Source organism: Aotus nancymaae, unplaced genomic scaffold (assembly GCF_030222135.1).
Source record: "Aotus nancymaae isolate 86718 unplaced genomic scaffold, 86718_ANA_hifiasm-v0.15.2.pri h1tg000041l, whole genome shotgun sequence".
NCBI classification, from domain to species: domain Eukaryota; kingdom Metazoa; phylum Chordata; class Mammalia; order Primates; family Aotidae; genus Aotus; species Aotus nancymaae.
In genome coordinates, this window is record NW_026988455.1 from 44178592 (window position 1) to 44202915 (window position 24324).

The 24324-nt window shown below is 38.7% G+C and overlaps 1 protein-coding gene and 1 long non-coding RNA gene across 5 annotated transcripts in view; one reads left to right on the plus strand and one right to left on the minus strand.

The window, feature by feature from the left end:
* The window catches only part of LOC105718095 (uncharacterized), a 39651-nt gene extending 15531 nt beyond the window's left edge, over positions 1 to 24120 (plus strand). Inside the window, exons 2-3 of the long non-coding RNA XR_001107676.2 lie at positions 21607 to 21864; positions 23886 to 24120. This is a non-coding gene — a long non-coding RNA (uncharacterized LOC105718095). The remainder of the gene's footprint in view (positions 1 to 21606; positions 21865 to 23885) is intronic.
* Positions 1 to 24324, minus strand: part of PIP5K1B (phosphatidylinositol-4-phosphate 5-kinase type 1 beta) — a 351464-nt gene that overhangs the window by 289163 nt on the left and 37977 nt on the right. The window contains exon 1 of one of the 4 annotated variants that reach the window (XM_064361687.1): positions 23871 to 23885. The exons of the other annotated variants lie outside the window; for them this stretch is intronic. The gene's annotated coding sequence lies outside the window, so the exon portion shown is untranslated. Of the gene's footprint in view, positions 1 to 23870; positions 23886 to 24324 lie in introns of those variants that run through there. 4 annotated transcript variants of the gene reach the window in all.

The window sequence follows — 24324 nt, forward strand, 5'->3', positions numbered from 1 at the left end:
CAGAATGCATATTCTAAAAAGCAGGGAATTTACATGGGCCTTCTTCGCTTTAAAAAAAAAAAGTTTTATTTTAAAATGCAAATTTCAAATATGCTTAAAATGCTTCAGTAAATAACCATTGCTAAAGAAATTGAGGTAATTACAATTTCTAACATAAAATCAATTTTTCTTTGCTACATTGATGTTTATGGTTAAGAGACCACAGAATGAAAGTGAGGACAAGAAAAACTTTATCACCTGTAACTAGCATAAATTATTTGTCTCTGCTAGCATTAATACTTTTTGTTTTGACAAATTATTGCCTAATTTGTCTGAGCTTACAATGCTTGGTAGAATGTATAAGGTAACATTATACCATTAAACAGTAGTATGAAAATCCAGTAAAATAAATGTTTATATCCCTAAAACATTCAGTAGAAAGATACCCAAATTCTAAAGGCCTATAGTAGTACCTTGATGAGTTAAGTTTATTATTATACAAATACAGCAACTTCATGAGATGAATCTTCTACTCCCAACTCATTCATTTAACTACAGGTCCTCAAGCAGAATGGATCTCAAAATGTAATGTAAGAGATGATTAAAACAAGTTAAGTAAATAAGATGACATTTAGAAGTGGAAATGCCATCCTATGTAATCAATAGTATTGTGAATTCTCCCACAGTGGATGGGCTGAACTGACCATTCCCAGAAATAACTCACTGCTTAGGTGCTGAATGCAATGAATAGATGAACACTATGGAGACCATTTACTGTTGAGATTAAAGTAAACCCCAAAATATCACCAAAGAGCAGCCAACATTAAAGAAAATCAAGATGAACTGGAAAACTGACTTCTCCTGAAAGGATGCTGAAACAAAGGTGGTGATTCAAAAATAAAAAATAAAAAAGTTGTTATAGTAGAAGGGATATCCCAAAAAAAGGGGTATCTGTAAAAGGAGAGAGAGGAGAAAATCAGAATGTCACCAGCATTTCCAGGGAAGGTATCAGCCAGGTCCTGTTTCTCATCTCTCTGGCAGACAGGTAGTAAGTGAACAAGGCTAATCCACCAGTCCTTCAAAGCATTTATCTACCCTTACTCTGACTCTCTTCATCCACACTTAAGAAACCATTTGATGTTAACCCATGAGCTCAAGGAGATTTACCAATTCATGGGAAGGAAATACACCACCTCATTGCCATAATTATCACAGCATGCTGAGTGGTTTCTATTTTGAGTGTAAATTGATAAAATGGCATTTTTCTTCATCAGTCTCTCTGATGATTTTGAGTAGTATGCATCAATTCATGGGATCTAATCAGCCTTGCCAAATGATGACACAGAGTTTATAAATCTACAGAGCTGTGAATCGTATTATTTTTTAAAAAATCCTTCACAATTTCCCCAGCCAACAGTATTATGTTAAAACTTCTTAGCACAGGCTATACAGCTTTTGTCTAATTTTTCAACCTTATGTAATATCATTGTGATCATCATCTACAATGGCAGCTTACATTTGTTGAGTGCTTTTTATATATCAAGCCTAACCCAAGCATTTTACTGATGATATGTCATTCAAAACTCACAAAACCCCATGAGGTAGGTAGTGTTGTTTTCTTGGTTTTACTGAACAGGGAAGTAAAAGAACAGGAAGGTTAAACGCTTTGCCTCATCACATGCCCACATGAATCTCACACTTCAGTCATACTCAAGTATCTGTAAGTCTTGTAAATGTAGCATGCTTTTGCATACCTCTGTTCCTCTGCACAGGCTGCTAGCTTGGCCCAGAAAATCACCCAACTTTTTCTTGTCTCACCATTTCCTATTGATCCTTCAAGGCTCCATTTGAGCAAAGCTTCCTCTGAAAAACCCAGGTATCCCAGTCCATTCTAGGAAAAGTCAGATGCTCCCTTCTTCTGTGCTCTTATTACCATATGCAGCAATTCACACATAACATGAGTCTGTTTGTGAATCTGTTCCCCACCGTGCACAGCCTCTCTCATAGAGAATGCCAGGGTCTCTGCATAAAGAAAGGCCTCATATTCTATAACTGCACTACTCCAGAGGGTACCAGTCATATAAACTACAGAGTGAGGAAAATGGCAACTCTTGGAGTTGCACACTATGGCAGCTCTAAGGATAGTATCCCCGTTGTCTTCTAAAGGAAGCGGCACATAGCATACACTCATCAACTTTTCTAAGTGACCGAGTGGCTGAAACAAAGATCAAAATAAATGTGAATTGGAACTTAATCATTGAGCCCTCTCAACCAATTTATTATCCTCCAAACCAACACTTTATAAGGGCAAGTCTAAATAATACCATTAACCTAAAGATAAGAATTAGTTCTGTTGCCTACTGTAAGTACATTCAGAAAAATCTCTGCTTTATCTCTTCTATATCAACCTCCTTTGCAGTTTCTTTAAATGTTAACAACAAATTTTGAAGATTTCCTTCTCAGCCTGTTATAATGGCATAATTAATCTGAAAATAGATGTGGCATTTCCAAAGATGCAAATAATTATAGTGAGAACTAGACATAAAAAAATCTACCCAAGAGTGGACCGAAATGCAAATTAATACAGTCTAATTTTTCTATTTTAATGAACATGTTCACTGTGGACATTATGAATCTGTATTCAGAAAAACAACATTCCACAAGTTTCAACCACCTGCTCAGCAGGGAGAAAAAAACTACACAATGAACTTTGGCAAACATTTATGATATTTTTGATTAGAAGTAAAAAAAAAATTAAGCTTAGATAATACATTTTATTTCTTTTAAAAGGACTCAGTTTCTGTCTTTTCATGGATAGGAACATGATCTTTATTTTAAAATGCAAAGGTCACCTAAGTATAGGTAAGGTTAGGCTATTTTACCTAAGTCCTAAAAGAACCTTCTACCCATAACCAGCTTTAAGAAACAGCTGGAGGTTTTGACAGCCTTCCCTGAAGAGAATCTCTTCAGTTAACAGGACGTTACTTAGCCCTAATTTTTTTTGGTTGATTCCTGACATTAACTAATTCAGAGTGGGAAAGGGGAACGGAGGAAAAGAAATTACTAGCTGTGCAATTATTGGTTAAACTTTAAAAACTCAGAAACATGGCAATGTGATAGGCAGAGTAACGGCTGCCAAAAGATGTCCATATCCTTACCTCTGGAAACTGTGACTATAGTCTATCACATGGCGAGCGGGAATTAAGGTTGGAGGTGAAGTTAAGATTGCTAATCAAATGACCTTAAGATTATTCCGGATTATGCAGTGGGCACAGTGTACTCACAAGAATTCTTTTTTTTTTTTTTTTTTCTTTTTGAGACGGAGTTTCGCTCGTTACCCAGGCTGGAGTGCAATGGCGCGATCTCGGCTCACCGCAACCTCCGCCTCCTGGGTTCAGGCAATTCTCCTGCCTCAGCCTCCTGAATAGCTGGGATTACAGGCACGCGCCACCGTGCCCAGCTAATTTTTTGTATTTTTAGTAGAGACGGGGTTTCACTGTGTTGACCAGGATGGTCTCGATCGCTTGACCTTGTGATCCACCCGCCGCGGCCTCCCAAAGTGCTGGGATTACAGGCTTGAGCCACCGCGCCCGGCCCACAAGAATTCTTTTAAGAGGGAGGCACAAGAGTCAGTGTACAAGTGGTGTGATGTGAGAAAGACTTAACTGGTTACTGTGGCTTTGAAGATGGAAGAAGACCATAAGCCAAGGAATGCAATCTAATCTAGAATCTGGAAAAGGCAAGAAGAGGAATTCTTCCCCAGAGCCTCCAAAAGGAAGGTAGATATCTTAATTTTAGTCCAAGGCCTTGTAGACATCTTAATTTTAGTCCAATGAGACCGATTTTGGGCTTCTCACTTCCAGAAATATAAGAGAATACATTTGCACTGTTTTAAGCCACTAATTCTGTGTAAATTTGTTACAGCAGCAATAAGAAATGAATACAGGCAATTTCACCTAAGAGAAGAAATAAATCACTTCTGTAATCTCTAAAGCATGTGAATATTCCCCCGAAGGAGAGCCAAGAGCTCCAGCAGACTACCATATCTTAATAATCATTCCCTTCTCCACCATAACCCTTCACAGCAATTTTAGAGCAATGTTCTGAAATATCTTTGAATTGGTATGGAATTTTGAGGCTTTGTGCATATAAGATTCATTCCATTTTAAAAGAGCCAGAGAGACCTCAGAGAAGAATATCTGGTCTACTCCATGTAATTAATGTGCATATGAAAACATCCACATTAGAAGGCTTGGGTAACACTATACTCCAGGTCTCACAGCTAGTTAGTTGCAGAGCCAATATAAGAATCTTCATTCTCTCTCTCTCCAGCTCTTCTCCAATTCCTTATGCTATTAGTAACTAGGATTAAATACTATCCATAAAACTAAAACTAAAACTAAAACTAAATGTTCATTATCTGCCAGATTACAACCATCAGGAAATATATATGTGCTTTTATGAGGTAGAACATTGTCAATAGGAAAATTTGAGAATAGAACTCTTTAGAATGAAGCCAAAAATACCTTTACACCCCCTACCAGCATGGCATATGCTCATTTATTTTTAGCATATTTGTGAGCTCCTATGTGTTATTATGCTAATACTAGGGGCAGAGCTTTAAGCAAAATAGTCATGGTTTTTTTGGACTCAAGGAGATTTCAGTCTGGAGGTGAGGACAGAGAGATAAGCAATGGGGTCTCTCTGTTAGCTAAATGTTAAACCGCAACTTAGAAAAGAGTCCAGCAGAGTGAGCTGATCTCCATGGTTTGTCTCTGGATCATGGACAGTTCCAAAGTCTTAACAACTAGATAGGCCATCAACTCACTCACTCCGAGAAATGTGGGTAAGAATTCTCCTTTTCACGGAACTCCAGCCTCAGCAGCTAACGAGAAACACCGCTAGACACTGGTGTTAGTGAGTTAAGCTGATGATAATGTAGCTCTCACGTTTCACTGTCCACCTCTATTGCATTTCATTGGAATAGTCCTGTTTGGTTTTTTTCACTGAAGACCTCTGTTTGCTTCAGGCTGGAATGTATGGTTAAAGTAAATTTTTCAGAGAAAGAGTAGTTTGACAACAATATATTTAGTTCTGATTAACCAGAGGTAGTTTTTATTGATTTGTGAGAAGTACTAGGTAAAGCAATGGATGGATGACCCATCACAAAAGAGAGCTGTGCTCATGGCTGAGTTACATGAACTGTGCCACAGAGCTGAGCTTGTAGTTAGCCACAGATATTTTGCACACCAAATTGTTTTATATTGTATTACTACATTTAATACATTTAGCCCTACATTTGTTACCCTTAATAAAGGGTTATCTAGATCTCCTAATGTCTTAACTAATACAATATGAAAATGTAGCTTCTGGCCAACCCTGCTTACTGCTTGAAATATTTTTTTTTTTGAGACGGAGTCTCACTTTGTCACCCAGACTGGAGTGCAGTGGCACGATCTCAGCTCACTGCAATCTCCACCTTCTGGTGGAGGATCTCCTGATCTGCCTGCCTCGGAAATATTTCAGGCTGGGCGCTATGCCTCATGCCTGTAATCCTAGCACTTTGGGAGGCCGAGGTGGAAGGATCACGAGGTCAGGAGATGGAGACCAACCTGGCCAACACGGTGAAACCTCATCTCTACTAAAAGTACAAAAAATTAGCCAGACATGGTGGCATGCGCCTGTAATCCCAGCTACTTGGGAGGCTGAGGCAGGAGAATCGCTTGAACCCACGAGGTGGAGGTTGCAGTGAGCTGAGATGGTGCCACCGCACTCCAGCCTGGACAACAGAGTGAGACGCCATCTCAAATAAAAAAAAAATTCTGTTCATTTTTCACAAAAGCCGTATATGTTAGAAGATTGCGGTCTGATAAAAATTTTAATATAAACCATACAAATAATTTAAATTTTTCTGGTAGTCATATTTTTAAATATACAATGTAACAGGTGAAATTTTAATAATGTATTTTAAAACTCAGTATACAAAAACATTTCAGCATAAAATCAATATAAAAAGTAAAGAGATTTCATATCATTTTCTATTAAATTTTCAATATTTGAATTGCAGTTTATACTTACTGCACATCTCATGTCAGGTGTTAAATTATCTTTGAAAATACTGATTGTGGCCGGGTGCGGTGGCTCACACCTATAATCCCAGCACTTTGGGAGGCCGGGGCGTGTGGATCAAGAGGTCAAGAGATCGAGACCATCCTGGTCAACAAGGCAAAACCCCGTCTCTACTAAAAAATACAAAAATTAGCTGGGCGTGGTAGTGCACACCTGTAATCCCAGCTACTCAGGAGGCTGAAGCAGGAGAATTGCCTGAACCCAGGAGGTGGAGGTTGCGGTGAGCCGAGATCACGCCATTGCACTCCAGCCTGGGTAACAAGAGCGAAACTCCGTCTCAAAAAAAAAAGAAAGAAAGAAAACATTGATTGTATTTATCCATTCTGACAATCTGTTAATTGGTGTGTTTAGAACATTTATATCTAGTGTACTTTCTGACTTGGTTGAATTTAGAGATGCCATTTTATTACTTGTTTTCTGTTTGTTTCTTCTGTTTTTCATTCCTGAGTTTCCCCTTTCCTGCCTTCTTTTGGGTTATTTGTATATTTTTTAGTATTCCAGTTTAATCTATTATTTTTTTTTTGACATGTTTTCTAGTTTTCTAAGTGGCTACCCTAGAGATTACAATACACATGCTGTACTTAACTTTAAACAGTCTACTGAGAGTATCTTACCATTTCAACTGGAATGTAAAAATCTTAATACCCTATAGGTCCCCTTACTCTCCCTGCTTTATGCAGTCACTGAAAACCTCATCAGACAACATTTGTTTTCTTTCAACCATTATGCATATTTTAGAGAACTAAAGAGAAGAAGATGAGTCTAGTGTATTTACCAGATATTCACCATTTCTATTTTGCTGCCTTCATTCCAGATGTTCTAAATTCTTTTCTGGCATCATTTCCCTTCTGTCTAAAGAACTTCCTTTAGCAATTTTCTTATACAAGGTCTACTACTGGCAATGAATTCTCTTAGTTTCCCTTCATCTGAGAATGTCTGAAAGTTTCTGAAGGATATTTTTACTGAATATAGAACTCTGAGTTGACAATTATTTTCTCTTAGTAGTTTTAAAATGTCATGTAACTTTCTCCATGATGAGAAATACACAGTCATTCAAATCATTGTTTCTCTATAGGTAGTGCATCATTTTCCTCTGTTTTAAAGATTTTTCTTGTCTTTGGTTTTCAGCAGTTTGATGATAATATGTTTGGGTGAGATTTATTTGGGTTCATGTTTGGGGTTTTATGAGCTTCTTGAATTTGTAACTTTATGCCAAATCTTGGAATTATTCAGTTATTATTGTTTCAAATCTTATTCTAGTGCATACTTTTTTCCCCTCTTTTCCTGGGGCTCTGATGCCATGAACATTAGATCTTTTTTTATTATTCCACAAGTCCATGAGGTTGTGCTTCCCCTCTCCTCCCAATCTTTTTTCTCTTTATTGTTCATTTTATACAATTTCTGTTGAGCTCTCTGCAAATTCACTGACTTGCCTTTCTTTTCACCTCCATTCAGTTGTTGAGCCTACTTAGTGAGTTTTAAGAATTGTGGTTATTGCATTTTTAAAATCTAAAATTTTAATTTGGTTCTTCTTTATATCATGTATTCATTTGCTGAGAATTTCTTTTTGTTTCAAAAGTGATTGTCTTTACTTTTTCAGCACTTTTATAACAGCTGCTTTAAAAGTCTGTCAGATAATTCAAACATCTTTACCATTTCAGTATTGGCCTCTGTCAATTGTCTTTCCCCATAGAAACTGGTAATTTTCCTGGTTCTTCATCTGCCAAGTAATTTTGGGTTGTATCCTAGACATTTGGAACACTCTATTACAAGACTCTGGGTTTTGTTTAAATCCTACTGAGAATGTTGCTATTTTTGTCTTAGCAGGCAATTGTCCTGAATAGCTTCAGGCTTCAAGTTCTAAACCCCTTTCTGTGGGTTGTGTTTCCAACATCAGTTTAGCTTTCAGTTTAGTCCTTGGTAGAGACTTCCACTTCTGACCACAATGAAGTAACAGGAATCAGATTTACATCTCCTTTGTCAATTTGGTGGAACTTCAAATTGTGGTCATTTCCCTTCATCATCCTGCCACTATTTACTTTTCAGGGTCCTCAAATAGCTGCTTCATGCATTCTGTCCAGGTTTTATAGCTGCATTCAGTGGGAGAGTCAGAGTAAACTGTGCTTACTTCATCTTATCTGGAACTGGAATCTTACTATATTTAGATTTCATAAAATCTAAATTGAAAAAGTAGACTCATACACCCAGTTGCTCCAAACATATATAAATGTTTTCTAATAACTAAATGAGTATCAGTTTTTAAATTAAAAATAATTTTAAAATCACATATTCAGCCACAATTTAAAGGGCTTAGTATCCACACATGGTCAGAGCATTCTTAGAAAGTCACAGTAAAGAATTTACAAGAGAGAAAAGGAGTATAACCAAAGGTCTAAAACAAGCATCCTCCACTACTGACTCTCTCAGAGAGAAAGAGGTAGGAATTCACATTTTTCAAGGCCTTTAAAAAAAAAATCACAATGAAGTCCCCTAGTTCTCTTCAGTCAGGATAAACCAGAGCTAAGTTTAATGAAACTAGGTCTCTGAAGTTTCTCCTGAGTTTTACTACCTTGGCCAGTAGTGTCGACCTCTTTCTTTTAAGCCACCTTCCATGTCACAAATGTAATTTTTTAATTGAAATTCTAATCTTGTCTTTTAAAATAGGAAATTCAAATTCTGGAAATGTGCTGCCAAATACTATAGCCACTAGCTACTAGCCACATACGGCCATTTAGTATTTGCCTGTAACTGACAGGGTGAATTTTAAATTTTATTTAATGGTAATTAAACTTGTAAAAAAACTGATGCTGGTTTCAGCTCTTGGGAAACTGTTGAGTTGGAACAACTTGGGAATGTGAGTCTACTTTTCAATTATGAAAGTTATGAAATCTAAGTGAAGATTAAGTATTTAATGAAACGCATGTCTAAAGTGGTATGTGCTATAAGCATAAAATATACACTGGATTTGGCAGATTTAGTCTGAATGAGAAATAGAAAATATATTAATAATTTTTCATAACTGATTACATGTTGAAATGATATTCTTGATATATTAGGTTAAACAAAATATATCGTTAAGATTAGTTTTTCTTGTTTCTTTTTACTTTTTAAATATGGGTAATATGAAATATAAAATTACATATGTGGCTCTCATTATATTTCTCTCTATCAGAATACACTGTTCTAAATCTCTTCTAAAGATTGAGATACAAATATTTTAAACTGAAAGTCAAGCAAATGGAAATATCAGCAAAAAGATAAGATATTTGTTTAGTGCAAAGAAGAAATGATAGAGGAAATGTGGACAGAAGAATAACATATGTACACATTATCAGAATCCTCAAACAAGGTGAAAGATAAAAGAAAATTCTTTTCTAGTTCCCTTTATTTTCAATCAATTAAAATGCGAAGATGATTAGGACAAATAGATGTTCAAAATTACTCTTTTTAATACTATCTTTGTTTGCTGGTAGGCTGTTAATTTACAGATGACCTTGTAAAACAAAAACCGTAAATGCAGAATGAATACACAGACTGCAGCCTGCATAGCAGCTACTATACATTTTTAGACTTCTATTTTTTCCACAAATGTGTCAAGCTGACAAAATAAGAATATAAGCAATTTACAAACTCTTCACATTAAATTCTAATTCAAGCTCTCCCTTTTTTGGCTTTGAAAATGGAAATGGATCTGCTATAAGTTTCTAGAACTAATATTACACAATGGAGGGAGACGTGTTGACCTCTCAAACAGGGGGGTCTTAAAAAATATTTATGTGAAATAACACATGGCCAAAGGCCCTAAAAAGTCTCCGGAATTTGGCCTTAGGAATAAGACAATTTCTCCAGCCTCCTCTTCCACACAGTTCTTTGTGCACAACAGGAATAAGTCCACATTGTTAATAGTCTGTAATCAGTGCCAGATGACTGATCAAAGTTGCCAAAGTGGGGCCAGCTTTCAGAGGCCACCCAGTTGCTGAAAGAAAAGTATTTTGTTCAGATGACCTTAAGCTTCCTAGAGGTCAGGCAGGATGCTCTAAGTATTGTTTCTCAGGCTCTCTGAAGACACCTGGATCAATGACTATTTGAAGACTATGGGTGAACCATACTGAGTTCATCCTGGGATTCATCTCTGGCTTCACCCTATTCTAAGGTTGCACAGTCACCTCTTACTTCAGATTCCCACAGCCCAACTAGCCTAAATAAGTCTAGTTTTCTTATTTAAATGCTCCACCATCTAGGCAAAACATGTGATTGTCATGTTTAGATAAAAGGACATTATACAAACCAGTATGTAGTGTGATAGCAATTACTCAGACACAAAACAACTATAAATACCAACAGTGGTTATCCCTAGTAACAGGCTTATATTCCTTCTATTTTTCAGTATTTCTCACATTTTAAGGAGGAAACATCTTGTATTATGTATACAGAGCAACTTATTCTTTGTATGGGGGAGCAGTAAGAAACAAAAAGGGTCTGTATCTATGAAAGTACATGAATATAGTTTGAATTAGTATCTTCGTTTGAGATTAGCACCTAATACTTTTATGATATTTGCAAACTCCTTGTGATATCAGTAAGCAGACATATACTCATAAATGTGCTTTCAAGGTGCCATGGTGCTAACCCAAAACACAGATCAGTAGTAAAAATAAAAGTAGATTATTTAGGAAAGCAGTCTCCAAAGTTAGAAAACAGTAAGAGGAAAACATTTCTTTTTTGAAGTATGACTGTAAACTTCAGCCACTCAGTCACACTGTACATCCAAGGTCTTGACAATTCTGCATGAAAAAATAAGGCTTTAGATTACATGAATTTTTGATCTGCTTTCCTAACAATTACAATGCACTTCAAATTACTTCTTACAGATCTTTCAAAGTTCAGCAAGGCAGACAGAGAAGCACAATAAAATGTATTTATTTATTAGATCAATTGGTCACTGTTTAGTCATAGAATTCCAGGTAAATACAGTTGCCATTTTCACAGAGTTCAACTGCTATATGTCAAGAAGATCACATATAGGTTATATGTTATCAAAAATATCTTATTTGTAGAAAAAAAGAAACTAGCACTGCCAGAGTACTGTAGGAAGAGAACCACAAATCATTTATGATAGTGAAACTCCAGTGACATTCCCTTTACACTCAGAAAAAAGATTCCTCCTATGACCCCTGTTATTTTAATAACTTTCTTAGAAGTATTAGCCAAAGCAGTAAAAATTGTAAATAATGTAAACTGGAAGATAAAAGTATTATTTGGAAATGATATGATAATCCACTGACAAAATTCAGTAGAATCACCTGAAAATAAGATCAGAGCCAATTTATAAAAATCATTAGCTTCCCTAATTTCTAGAAAGAACCAGGTAAAAAATACAATGGGGTAAAAATTCACATTCATAAAGGAAAAACAGAGTACTACACAAACAAAATACATTCAAAAGAGAGGTGTACAGAACCAACATTTAAAAATCATGGAACATAAAAGAAGCCTTAATAAAATGATTCACCATCCTGCTGAATGTTAAAGCTTAATTACAAAGATGATAATGTTTCCTCAAATAAATGTAGAAATGCAATGGAGTTACTATAAATATCCCACTAGCAGTTTTGTTTAGAACTTGACAAAATTACTCTAATGTCCTTCTAGAAGAACAATCATGAAGAATATTCAAGAAGGGCCAGCCATGATAGCTCACGCCTGTAATCCCAGCACTTTGGGAGGCCGAGGAAGATGGATTACCTGAGGTCAGGAGTTCAAGATTAGCCTGGCCAACATGGCAAACCCCATCTCTACTAAAAATTCAAAAAATTAGTTGGTCATGGTGGTGCACATCTGTAGTCCTAGCTAGTAGGAAGGCTGCTTCGGGAGTATCGCTTGAACCAGGGAGGTGGAAGTTGCAGTGAGCTGAGATTGTGCCACTGCACACTCCAGCCTGGGTGACAGAGTGAGACTCAATCTCAAAAAAAAAAAAAAAAAAAAGAAAAGAAACCTTATTTAACCAAGCAGATAGGGCTTGCACAACTAGATTGCAAAATGTGTTATCAAAATGTGCCATAAAGCTATAGGAATTTAAACCTATTCTGTTCTTTAAAATGTTAAAAAAAAAAAAAGTAGTCTAGAATTCAGCATATGATTAATATGGTATTTCAAATTAATACAATAAAAGGATGGATTCTTAAATCAGTTTGGCTAACTGGCTATTCATCTGGAAAAGATGAAGTTAGATCCCCATCTCCCACTTTATACAAAAATCAATTTCAGATGCAATAAGACTTAAATGTAAAAAATTGAACCACAAAAGTACTAGAAGAAAAGTAAGATACAATTTATGTAACAGTGGGATGGAAAAGAGCTATCTCAGCATGCCAACAGCCAAAATCATAGATAAAAATATTACACCCAACAACTAATCTCAGAGGTTAAATCTCTCAGTTTCACAAAACTGAAAGACAAGGAAATTGAAGGAAATAGCTGCATCATATAGCAGAAAGTGAGTTAAAATTTTAACCAATAAAGAGATTTTGTAAATTAACTTCAAAAGCAGAGCACTCCACTGAAAATAAGCACTGCCCTTCTCTTGTAACAGACGAGGTAGGAAAATGCAGAGAAGACAGGCTAGCGCATACATTGGTAACTCCTGGCAAAAGACAGAGAAAATCTGGGCTTTGTAGTCCCCTAGAAACATGATTTTTCTGCATTATCAGGTGGCCTAAATCTAAAACAAAAAAAGAGAAAGAAAAGAAAGAAGAGGAGCAAGGGAAACAGCACGGGAGGGGAAAGAAAGAAAAAGAAATGAAGAAAAAAAGAAAAACCAAAGCATATTCCAATGGCTATGGCTGAATAATTACCTATGCATGTTTCTACAAATGTTAAGTTAAAAAGCAATATCCGACCCTTACACTATGTGAGTGACGTAACGTCCCAGCCTTGTTGCTCATCTGAAAGCAAGTGAACTTGAAGATCTCTAACACTATGCAGTTCAACCCCACTTGCATTAATGTATAATGTTACGGGCAACTCAGAAACCAGCCCACATACAATTCAGTGAACATTTATCAGGCACCTACTATGGGCAAGATACCTTAGTAGATACTGTGGGGATGTATCTTTGGCCTCTACTTGTATAATCAATCTATTACCAAAAAATTTTAGAGCTGGAAGAACTGAATTTTATAAACGAGCAAACAGGTGTGTTGAATATACTGAAATATAAAACCTTTAATACTTTTATAAAGTTATTCCATATATATAAAATGTTAAGGACTATTATATTCTTTAACAATTCTTTCAAATAATTAGATAGGAATATAGGGAATCTGAGCTTGAGTTCTAGCACTGTCAGAAATTCATTTTCAAGAAAATTTTATTATCTGAATTCACGTAACATAAAACTAAACATTTTAAAGTAAACATTTGGTATGTTCACAACGTTGTGTAACTGCCTCTTCTACTAGTTCCCAAACTTCCTTTGCAGTGTAGCAGTGCATTCCACGTGTGCTCCATCATTGATCTTAACCATTTCCCAATGAAGCCCCTGACTCTTTGAGGAATTTCTTAATTCACTCACCATGACTGGGCAACTCATTCTATTCCAAAATCATTTAACAAGGGCCTGTGTAAATCACTACCAACAAAATGAAGGGCCATGTAATTACCCAGAAAAGTCAGTATCTGGAGTCATCCACAAGAACTAATTACAAAACTGCATTTTTAGTAGCTGGCCTTTTTTTACCTGAACTACACTCTGCCTCTGTTCTCTCATCTCAGTCTCTCTTTGTGAAAGCTTGCTTGTATAGAGTATTCAAAGAGTGTCCAAGCCCAAGCTCACAAGAGATGAATTCATAGGTTCTCTGTGCAGACCCCTCTTTGACAGGCAAGGTTTATGCAAGAAATGTTTGCCTATGAAAAGCTGATAATTATAGGTATGCTTCAGAAAGAAATGACAATTGCCATGAAGGTTTACATAGTACCTTAAAATATTCTTTTATGCTAATCATAAAATTACAACTACCAACGTTTTCTGAGAATTTCCTATGCCCTTGACCCAGGTCTAGGTGCTTTGTACACATTATTTCATTTGAACTTTACAACAGTTATAACGATACTGAGGCTTAAAGGTTAAATGACTTGCTCAAAGTCATCCACTTCACATTTGGAGAACCAGAACTTAAAAGAAGGTTTATCTGATGTACAAACTTCTTGTCTTATCTACCAGACATACTTCTTCCCTGAGACCACATTGCCAATTATGATCCCTGAATCGTTTCTATAAAGAATTCCCACAGCAGCTGAAATAAACCAAAGCCACAAGGCTTAACTTTGAAAGGCACTCCCAGGCAGTCTGTGGGGAAAGAGCAAAAGGTTCACCACCGTTGAAAGACTTAGGAATTCCAACCATTAGTCATCAGCTGAGGTGCACCAACAAACACTCATTTCAATCCATGTCAAAGATATTTTCATTATTCCCATGAAAGGATTAAAAACTGTCCCCTCCATTTAACGTCACAACCTGCCTCCTTGTGCCACCTTCAGCACTCCCAATCCCCTTCCCTAAACTGCTGTTTTTCCATAGTCTTATCACTATCTAAACACTATACCATTTACGAATTGATTGTGCATATAATTATTCTAGCGTGCTAGAATGCAAACTCATTGAGAACAGGGATCTTCATTTTATTCACCGCTGTGTCTCCTGTGTTTTAGAGATATAGTGACCTGGGTTACAGCTGGAGTACGTTCCTCTTCCTTGCAAAAGTATATGATGGTATCTATTCAAATCACATTCTAACATTTCACCAAAACCTGCTAAACACTGCTAAATATTTCACACATTTGAATGGAGATACTGACACATTCATAAGTGAATGCAACAGCTATGTCACCAAGGAGAAAGCTGTAATTATGGAATAATAGAACTATCACTGACAGATGGAAGGGGTTTTGCTTGTTGTTACAGCTTATCCAGGGAATTAGATAAAGAGTTCAGTGAGTTAGCATAACTGACAGGCAATATACGCATACAAATTTAGCCATGATACCTCAACTCTTAGGCACAGCACTGGGGAGCTGAAAGGCAAGAGAGGAGGGCAATGAAGGAAGGACGTTTAATTTCAAAACATACGTGCATTTTTTTTTTTTTTTTGAGAGGGATCCTGGCTTTACTGTTCAGGATGAAGTGCAGAGGCATGATCTTGGCTCACTGCAACCTCCACCTCCTGGGTTCAAGCCATTCTCCCGCCTCATCCTCCTGCATAGGTGGGATTACAGGTGCACACCACCACACCTGGCTAATTTTTCTATTTTTAATAAGAGAGGAGGTCTCATCATATTGACCAGGCTGGTCTTGAACTTGTGACCTCAAATGGGAGGCTGAGGTGGGTGGATCACCTGAGGTTGGGAGTTCTGAGACCAGTCTGACCAACCTGGTATCTACTAAAATACAAAAAAAAAAAAAATTAGCCGGGCATGGTGGCACATGCCTGTAATCCCAGCTACTCAGGAGGCTGAGACAGGAGAATTGCTTCAACCTGGGAGGCAGAAGCTGCAGTAAGCCACGATTGCTCCAGCCTGGGCAACAAGAGAGAAACTCTGTCTCAAAAGAAAAAAACAAATCTGAAACCCAGCCTCCGAGTAGGGCCTACTACAGGAAAACTACAAATCCAGGAGTATTCTAAGTACTGTCTGTAAAAATCATGATGGCACAAACTTTCGTAATATGAGTGTCTGAAGAATGCAATCACCGGTAATCTTTGCATAGAACTGTCTAGAACCTTCTTTCTGAGTTTAAAGTAAAATGCAGCAAATTACAGCTATACATGCACGTGCTTCTTTAGCATTTGTACTTTATTATGGACTAAAATCCCACACTTTCTGTGAGAGGAAGTTATTGCCAGTGGAGGGAAGGATACGGTGGGCCTGTGTGTCTCTGGGGGCTGGAGTTTCCATAATCCCAGAAATGTTTTGATGTTAAAAATATTGGGCATTCAGCTCTAAAAAGGAATAAAGCACTGACACATGTCACAATGTAGATGAACCTTAAAATATTACACTAAGTGAAAGAAGCCAAGCACAAAATGACACAGACTGTGTGATTCCTTTTATGTGAACTACCCAGAGCAGTTAAATCCACAGAAACAGAAAGTAGATTGGGGTGGCCTCAGGCTACAGGGACTAGGGAATGAGGAGTGACTGCTTACTGAGGATGGGATTTTATTTTGGAATGGTGAAAGTATCTTGGAACTAGATAGAGATAACGGTCACCTCCATTTTTTATAGTAAAATGGTTAATTTTATGTTCTATGAGTTTTACCTAAATAAATACCTAAATGAGGCCTCTATGTTAAGAAAACTCTGGGGTGGTCAACCCATTTCCTTACAATGTAGTGTTAAGCCATATTATGGATCAAATTCTAGAGTAGTGGCTTCTAACTAAGATATTATGATTTTATATGATCCTGGACTGAATATGTCTTCTAGTATTCTACTTTTTGGATTATAACAAGGTGTAGAAAAACAGCAAATAACACAATTTTAAAATTCACTTCTAATTTTTTAACTAAAGTAATAAATACTTACTGTAAAAAAAAGTTATATTATGCCAAAGTTTATAGTAAATAATATCTAGAATAAAAATTTTACCTCCCACTCTCCTAAAATTAGTTGTCTGCTTGCATTTCCTTATAACAGAGCCAGATGAGATAATAAAATCAAAGTGCTGTGTTAACGCTGAAGCGTATTTCAAATGCAAGGCATTATTAGCGTAAATAACAATACTCATCAAAAAGACAGCATAAAGGAAAACATTGCCATGTTACAGCGTGCACTTTATAACGATATGGCAGTAATAACTAACCCACAAAATTGGTGGTCTGTTATTTTACAATCAACAGACAGTAATTAAGCAACAAACGTCAACTACTGCAGTTTCGATTTGATAATAACCAGATAGGACACACCAGAAGAATGTGCACATATGAGATAAGCCTCCTCCTCCACCTGAAGCAAGTACACCCAAGTTGTCACCCAGGGAGTCTAGACTGCCTCCAGGGCCTTATATGGAGTAAAACTTGTTAAAGAAGGAATGTGAAATTCTCTGACTTGTGGCCAGAGTTAGGACCGTCTATGGAGTAGGCAGGGAAAGAATGAGAGGTAAGGTGATCGTCAAGCCTAGTTCAAGACCAATACCTTCCTTCAGAATCCAGCTTCTATTCCACCTAAGGAGAAAGATATTCTCATAGCCTATGAACCCCCAACTGTGTGGGCTGAGGGCAGGGATGGGTCCGGGGTGTGGAGGTGGGGGGAGGCTATGACAGCTTTGGGGATCTACTACCTGTAAACATGCTGCTTTCATGGGCTGCATCTTGAAGAGAATTTCCCTTGCTGTGTACCATGCAAGACAGATTCTGGTCTGGGAACTAGTCTTTCCATTCTAGCTTGAGGCCAGGCTGCTGCTGCCTCGGTATGATCTGGAGGTGGTAAGCCAGGCCTTGCTGCAAGGGCAGAGGGCAGCTGGACACAAAGGACTGAAGGAGAGGCAGAGAGAGGACAAGACCAGAACAGAGATGGAAGCGTTGAGCTCTCGGCCATGCCTGCCATTAACCCTTTAGGTGATCTCACAGCTAATTTTCCTTAGTGTGGGTATCTGTAAAGTGGGGTGGTGCCTCTGCTCCGCTTGCCTCAAACTAAGTTCTTGTTAGAAGAGAGTGAGAGAAAAAGAGCCAGAGGGAAAAAGAACGTGAGACAGAGAGAGGAGGGAATGGGTGAGGGAAGATAATGAACAGAAAAATATACCAAAAATTAAGCCTTGTGTCAGCACTTCCTAAACTCTGTGTATACCATATAACTAAGTATCTGTATGTTAAGAGTAAACACACTTTGGGAGGCCAAGGTGGGGGGACCACTTGAGGCTAGAAGTTCAAGATCAGCCTGGCCAACACAGCAAAACCCCGTCTCTACTAAAAATACAAAAATTAGCCAGGCATGGTGACGCATGCCTGTTGTCCCAGCTACTCAGGAGGCTGAGGCACAAGAGCAGCTGGAACCCAGGAGATGGAGGTTGCAGTGAGCTGAGATCACACCACTGCACTCCACCACGGGCGACGAGCAAGACACTGTCTCAAAAAAAAAAAAAAAGAGTTAACACAAAAGAAGAGAGACATTTGGGAAAGAACAGCTTAAACAAACATAACTTTTAAATTCATGCTTTCATTTATTTATTCAACATATATTTAGTGAGCACTGGTTAGGTTTCTATTACCGAATAAAACATTGGATTTTCCTTTATGGGGCTTACCATTTGATGTGAGAGAAGGACGCTAAATATTAGCTTGAATAACTTATTTAAAAACACTATCATCTATAATATAAGATGTGCTATGAGGGAAATAGAGAATTACAGTAAAAGAAAACAGAAAATCAGGGGAGATCTGTTTAGGTGGGGTTTAAGCAGGGAAGTCTTTACTAAAGGAGGAACAGAAGGAGCTGGCAACGCAAAGCGGCAGCAGGCAGCAGAGAGGGAGCTTCCTGGGTGGAAGATTCAGGGGGAGCACAGGCCCTGAGGCAGGATAGAGGGCAGGAGAGGAAGAGGCGGGAGCAAAGTGGACAGGAGACTAGAGAGCCTTTTCTATGCTATGTGTCGTGTGCATCTCCAAGAGCTAAGGATAAGCCCTGCTTCCCGAAAAGGTACTACAGAATGTCAAAATGGGATGCGTCAACCTAGTAAGATGGATGAGATACCAGATTCCAAATGAAATGCCAGGCCTAGATGCAGTTTTTCAAAGAACATAGCCCGAAACTTTTTTCACTGGTCTTAAACCTCTTAGCTACGGTGAGGCTACAAGTAGGTTGGGCTCTTTGTTGGTGGCTAAAAGGAGAGAGTGTTTGAAGCAAGTAGGCTGCAGTCTGGTCCTAGCCTAAAGGACTAAGCTTAGGGAGAGGTAAGAGTACCCTCTTCCTGCTTCTCTCCTTTCCAGCCTAGCGAGGGACTCAACAGCACTACCCGGAAAGTGTGAGACTCTTATGATATGGAAGGCGCTGTGATCTTGTTTGGAACTTTGGCCTAAGGAATCTGAAGCATTGGAGAGCTGGCTGGATGCTGACGGACAAGCCAAAAGAAACTAGACCTGCACTGGGAGCAGCCTGTCCTCTCCCAGTTGGTGGGAACAAGGAGGTGCGAGTGTTTCCCATGGATTACACCATGCGCATATGTACAGGGCTGTACACTAGGCTATTCCCAACAAGGGCCACTGGGGCAGCAACAGAACCCAGTAGACAGGAGTACGAATGGATCGCTGGGCTTTCTAGAGACTGTGGAAGGAGTCTGCAATTAGGCTGAAGAGTGCAGCAGCCCCACCAAGGAAACTGGAAGAGGCCCCCAGAGACAAGTGAGAGGATATCTCCAAAGAACCCACAAAAGGGCCCCCAAGAGAAAGAATCAACTGTAAACACCCACAACACAAAGAGAGCTCTTCTATGATACCGCCTACCAAGTACAAACTTTCCTACGGTCCTTCCTGTTCCCCACCCAGCCCTTAAACCCAGCACAGAAGTCATAGCTACTGAGTAAGCAAGAGAAAAAGCCTCCAACCATAGCCCCTTTTCCCTGCAACAGGCCCTAGCCAGGGCAAGGGGAGCAGTTATACATATGAATGAAGTTGGAAGCTTTGACTATCCCATGATACTAGACATTTTAAGTATCTGGCAAATTAAAGTGGGGCTTTTTTATTATATATGAGGAATCAGAATAGCCACGTGATGTGTTTTCATCCAAAAACAGGGGAAATGCTTTCCACTAAATAAATTTTAATGGAAGAGTGGGAGACTTGATGAAGTTGTTTTTTGATGGCCTCCCGCGAAACCTAGTTGTTTAAGCAGATTACACATAAAACCTCATTGTGCTAGCACATGTCATGGAAAATGTGCTTTCCAAAAATGAGGCCCAGCATGCCCCAGCTTGAGGATGAAGACCACTGCGGTTTGTGGGTTCACCTTGTAACATTGTACACCCTTGGCCAGGCCATGCGGAGCCTTCAGTAACTATGGCAACTGAGGCTATGGACCTCCTGCCTACATCAGTGATTCTCGTTCTTACACCTTCCTCCCTTTTCAGGAAGACAAATGTGTTTCAGGAAGGAATCCCTATCACCGGGAACCGCCACCAAGCTCAGCTCTGATCCTCCTGAAACAAGTTCCCAATATTGTGCCTTCTGAGTCTTCTCCTTAGATGTCACCCTAACAGGATTCCCAGCACACTTACCTGGCACCCAGCTGAGAAGACCAGAGCCTCAACCCATACTCAGCAGGAAACAAGAAGTATCAATGGAAGGACAGGGGCCTCTTAAACTCCACCCATTCAATCTCCCATTGTCTTATGTGTCATGAAAAGCAAATCTTAACATGCAGGGCAGTAAAACATGACAGGGAACTCATCTTCAATGAACTGGCACTTTGGCTAAACAAATGTGGAAAAGTGAACAGCCACATCATCCTGCTATGCCGGGGGTTTTAGTAAATCAGCATACAGTGACCACGTCTTTCTGATATTGGAAACACTGCTCACCAAATCTACACCACCCGAAAGGGATTTCTCCCCACTCACACATACAGTTCTTAGGAAAGCGCATTCAAAACTGACATTAAAAGACACTTTGGGCCAAGTCTGGCTCACGCCTGTAATCCCAACAGTTCGGAAGGCTGAGGCTGGATGTTCGAGCCCAGGAGTTTTAAACCAGCCTGGGCAACACAGCGAACCCCCAACTTCACACTAAAATAAAAACTTTAAAAATTAGCCAGGCATGGTGGCGTGCAAACGTAGTCCCAGCTACTCGGGAGGCTGAGGCAGGAGGATTGCTTGAGCCCGGAAGGTTGAGGCTGCAATGAGCTATATTTGCACCACGCTAGCCTGGGCAACAGAGCAACAACCCTGTTTCAAAAATTAAAAATTTTGGTATTTGGGCTCTTTTTCAAATGAACAACAGAGGATCTGAAGGTTTCTGGGCCTGCTCCCCACTAGGTTCTGAGCTCCTTGAAGGCAGGGACTATGTCTCATCCACTTTCGTACCCTCCTGGGGCCTAGGACAAAATCTGGTACAAAAGAGGGTTCATTCAAAGTCTGATAGTTGATGAGTGAGTGAACAAATGAACATGCTGGCTCCTATTTTAAGTGAGATTTGTGTGAATACTATAATTAAATCTGTTTTTAAAAAGAGAGAGACCTGCTATCCATCACTGTTGACCACTCTATTTCAGACCATTTTGAGTATGTTTATCTGAATCTTGCAGTCAGTTAGTTCTTTTGTGTCAGATTTTCCTGGGGCACCTCTTTCTATAGGCCCCTGAGGCCGCCCATATCAGCTGCCCATTCACACCACTCAGAAACAGCAAAGATCCAGCACGGTACTGGGCTCCATCAAAGGGAATCAATGGGTCTCTAAAACGGAATAATACTGCTTTAAGACGTATTTTCAAAAGAATTACCTTTCACCTCTCTCCTAGAAGGACCTTTGGAGCTGAAGCAGAAAGAGAAAAGAATCTCAAACCCAACACTGAGAGGTATCAGACACCAGAGAAAGGTCACAGGATGGGGTTGGATGGCTCTGCAGTAACGTCTCAGCTCTGCTGGGCCTCAGCTTCCTCATCTATAAAATGGAGATAATAAAGCCTACCTCAAAGAATCATGGTGAAGAGGGGAACAAGTGAATGTATGAAGGCTCTTCTTATAGCCCTTGACACATAATAAGGGCTCAAATGGCGGTGAGTTTTATTATTATTATCTAAATATAACACAAATTACATACACCTACCTGTATATTTAAAGATAATTTTGTGTCTGAGTGGTCCACAACTCTCAAAGGAGCTGAGTTCCAAAACTCAGCTGTAGTTCTTTCCCACGAAAACAATGCTACAAATCATAGAACTTTAGAATCAGAAACTAGTTGACCTTGCAGTACATGTAGTGACGTAGTAAAACTTCCCACTAAACGTAGGATTGCTTAATATAGGCTCTCTGGTGTTTAACTTCCCAGCAAGGCCACCAAAACCAATATAACTCATGTTGTCACTGAAAACCCATGCGAGCAAACAAATAATAGCGGAAAATAATTTTTTCTTGAAGCTTGGTTAATTAAAGTATACACCTACAATGAAGCATATTTGCTTTTAAAAATGGTTAAACAGACTGCATATATTATTAATACAATGATGTTTATAACATACTATTAAGTGAAAAACTCAGGTTATAGGCTTTGTATAGTATGACACATATCCTCATGTTTTTAAAATATGTATCTACATGTTTAGTGTGTGTGTGTGTGTGTGTGTGTGTGTGTGTGTGTATAAATCTGCTTCTTTTATAATTTTAAGACAATTTCAAATGTTTAGAAAAATTACCAGTATAGTACAAAGACCTTTCATCCTGAGCCATTTTTGAGTAAGTTGCTGATATGAGGGGCTTCAGATGAGCCACCCAGAGAGCCATCTCAGTCCCTTGAGGTGGCGGGGACACGGGCTGATATTTGACTCCTGTTTCTCAAAACACTTAAGGAAGAACATTTTAATTATTATCCATATGGTAATTTTCTAACACACTTCCAAAGAAAGAGTAGCTTCTACATAAACCCTAACATAACCTGTTATCTCAGGAGACACTGAGTTACAATAGTGGAAAATAATTTTTAAATGTTCAGTAATATTTCAGCTTAACGTGTTGTTCTAACCTTAGCTAAGATTTCCTTCCAATGCTGAACTCATATGGAGGTGACAACATAAATTTCTTATGAGTAAGGCCATGATAATCTACCCTGCTTCTCCCCACCCCCAACAACTGCCTCCCAAATTTTCCAATTAGTAATATGAGATAAGGACTCTATCAGCAGCATGAACAAAATGCAGCAGGCCCATGGAGGAGAAAGTGATAACTGGGGTGCTAGGGAGGGTGAAGAGAAATGCCAAAGAGAGGAAGAGGTAGGGTAGAGGAGGGAGGCGGAGAACAGAAAGAAAAGGCTTGCTTACCAAGTTTCCCTTCTTTATCCCTTTGCTCAGAGTCAGCCCCATCTCATCTGGTTGTGCACAAGCAAAGCTATTTCTGGAGGTCATTCCCCAATGGATTGGTGGGCTTTTGAGACAACTGGAGAAACTGTTACATCACAGGCTAATGTCATGTTTTAGGGGTCATCCCTCATCCTCCTCCTTGACCCCTGGCCATGTTGCTGTAAGAAGGCAGAGTGCTCTGGGATATTTCTACCACTTGTTCTCTGGAATGGAATCAACTCACTGTACTTACAGTACATTCACAAGCCAAGCATGCTTAATTTGGCAAATGCCTATAACATTGTCTTCAATATGGAAAATTCCAAAGAAACTGCAGAAGTGACCAAGGAAATCTAGTTTTGGATAAAAACTCTAAGTCCTAATTAGATGACATGGGATAATGTTAAGTGAAACAAAACTCATTTTATGAAAGAGGTGCCCCAGGAAAATGATTCCAATTTTTGAATTTATGTACAGATACTGTTTTAGGCATTCTTAGATATAACTGCTCAGAACAAAAGGAAGCTAATATTCCAGAACATGAACAATGATTTTATCTGTGTTAGGGAAGGAAAGAGCATATATTTTTTTCTTCATAATTTTCTGCATTTTCTAAGTTTGGTTAAATGGGCAAGCAATTATATCAAAGTGGGTAAAATGGCATTTAGAAATACTAATTTGAGATTGTGAAGCTAAAAGAGTCCTTAGAAATGACCCTATCTAAAACTTACCCCAATCTCTCTCAGGCTTACAGGTAAAACACCTCTGGCACACCGAGTGGCTTCTGAGCCTGAAGTCCTACAACTCAAGGATAATTAGCTACACCATGGCTTGAACTCAGATCTTGTGACATTTATGGTCTGTGCCACTCCTGCAATATCACGTTGCCTAGAGTCAGAGACTAATGAACTTCATAAGGAAATACACCGTGAGGAAGGCACAAGCCTTAACTGTGCACACCTACATCTCTCACTAAATAAATATTTGCCTTAGAAGGATATCATGATTTTATGACATGCAAACAATTCAGTTGCTAAGGGAGCTCCAGTGATTTCATCAGAGCTACTGAACCAGAGTCCTAGTTAGGAAGTTTGAACGCCTGCATTGCATAGAAGCCCACTTTCAGAGAGCTGTATGATAAAAACATATTAAAAAGCACCTTTGTCCTTATGCTAGGTATCTGTG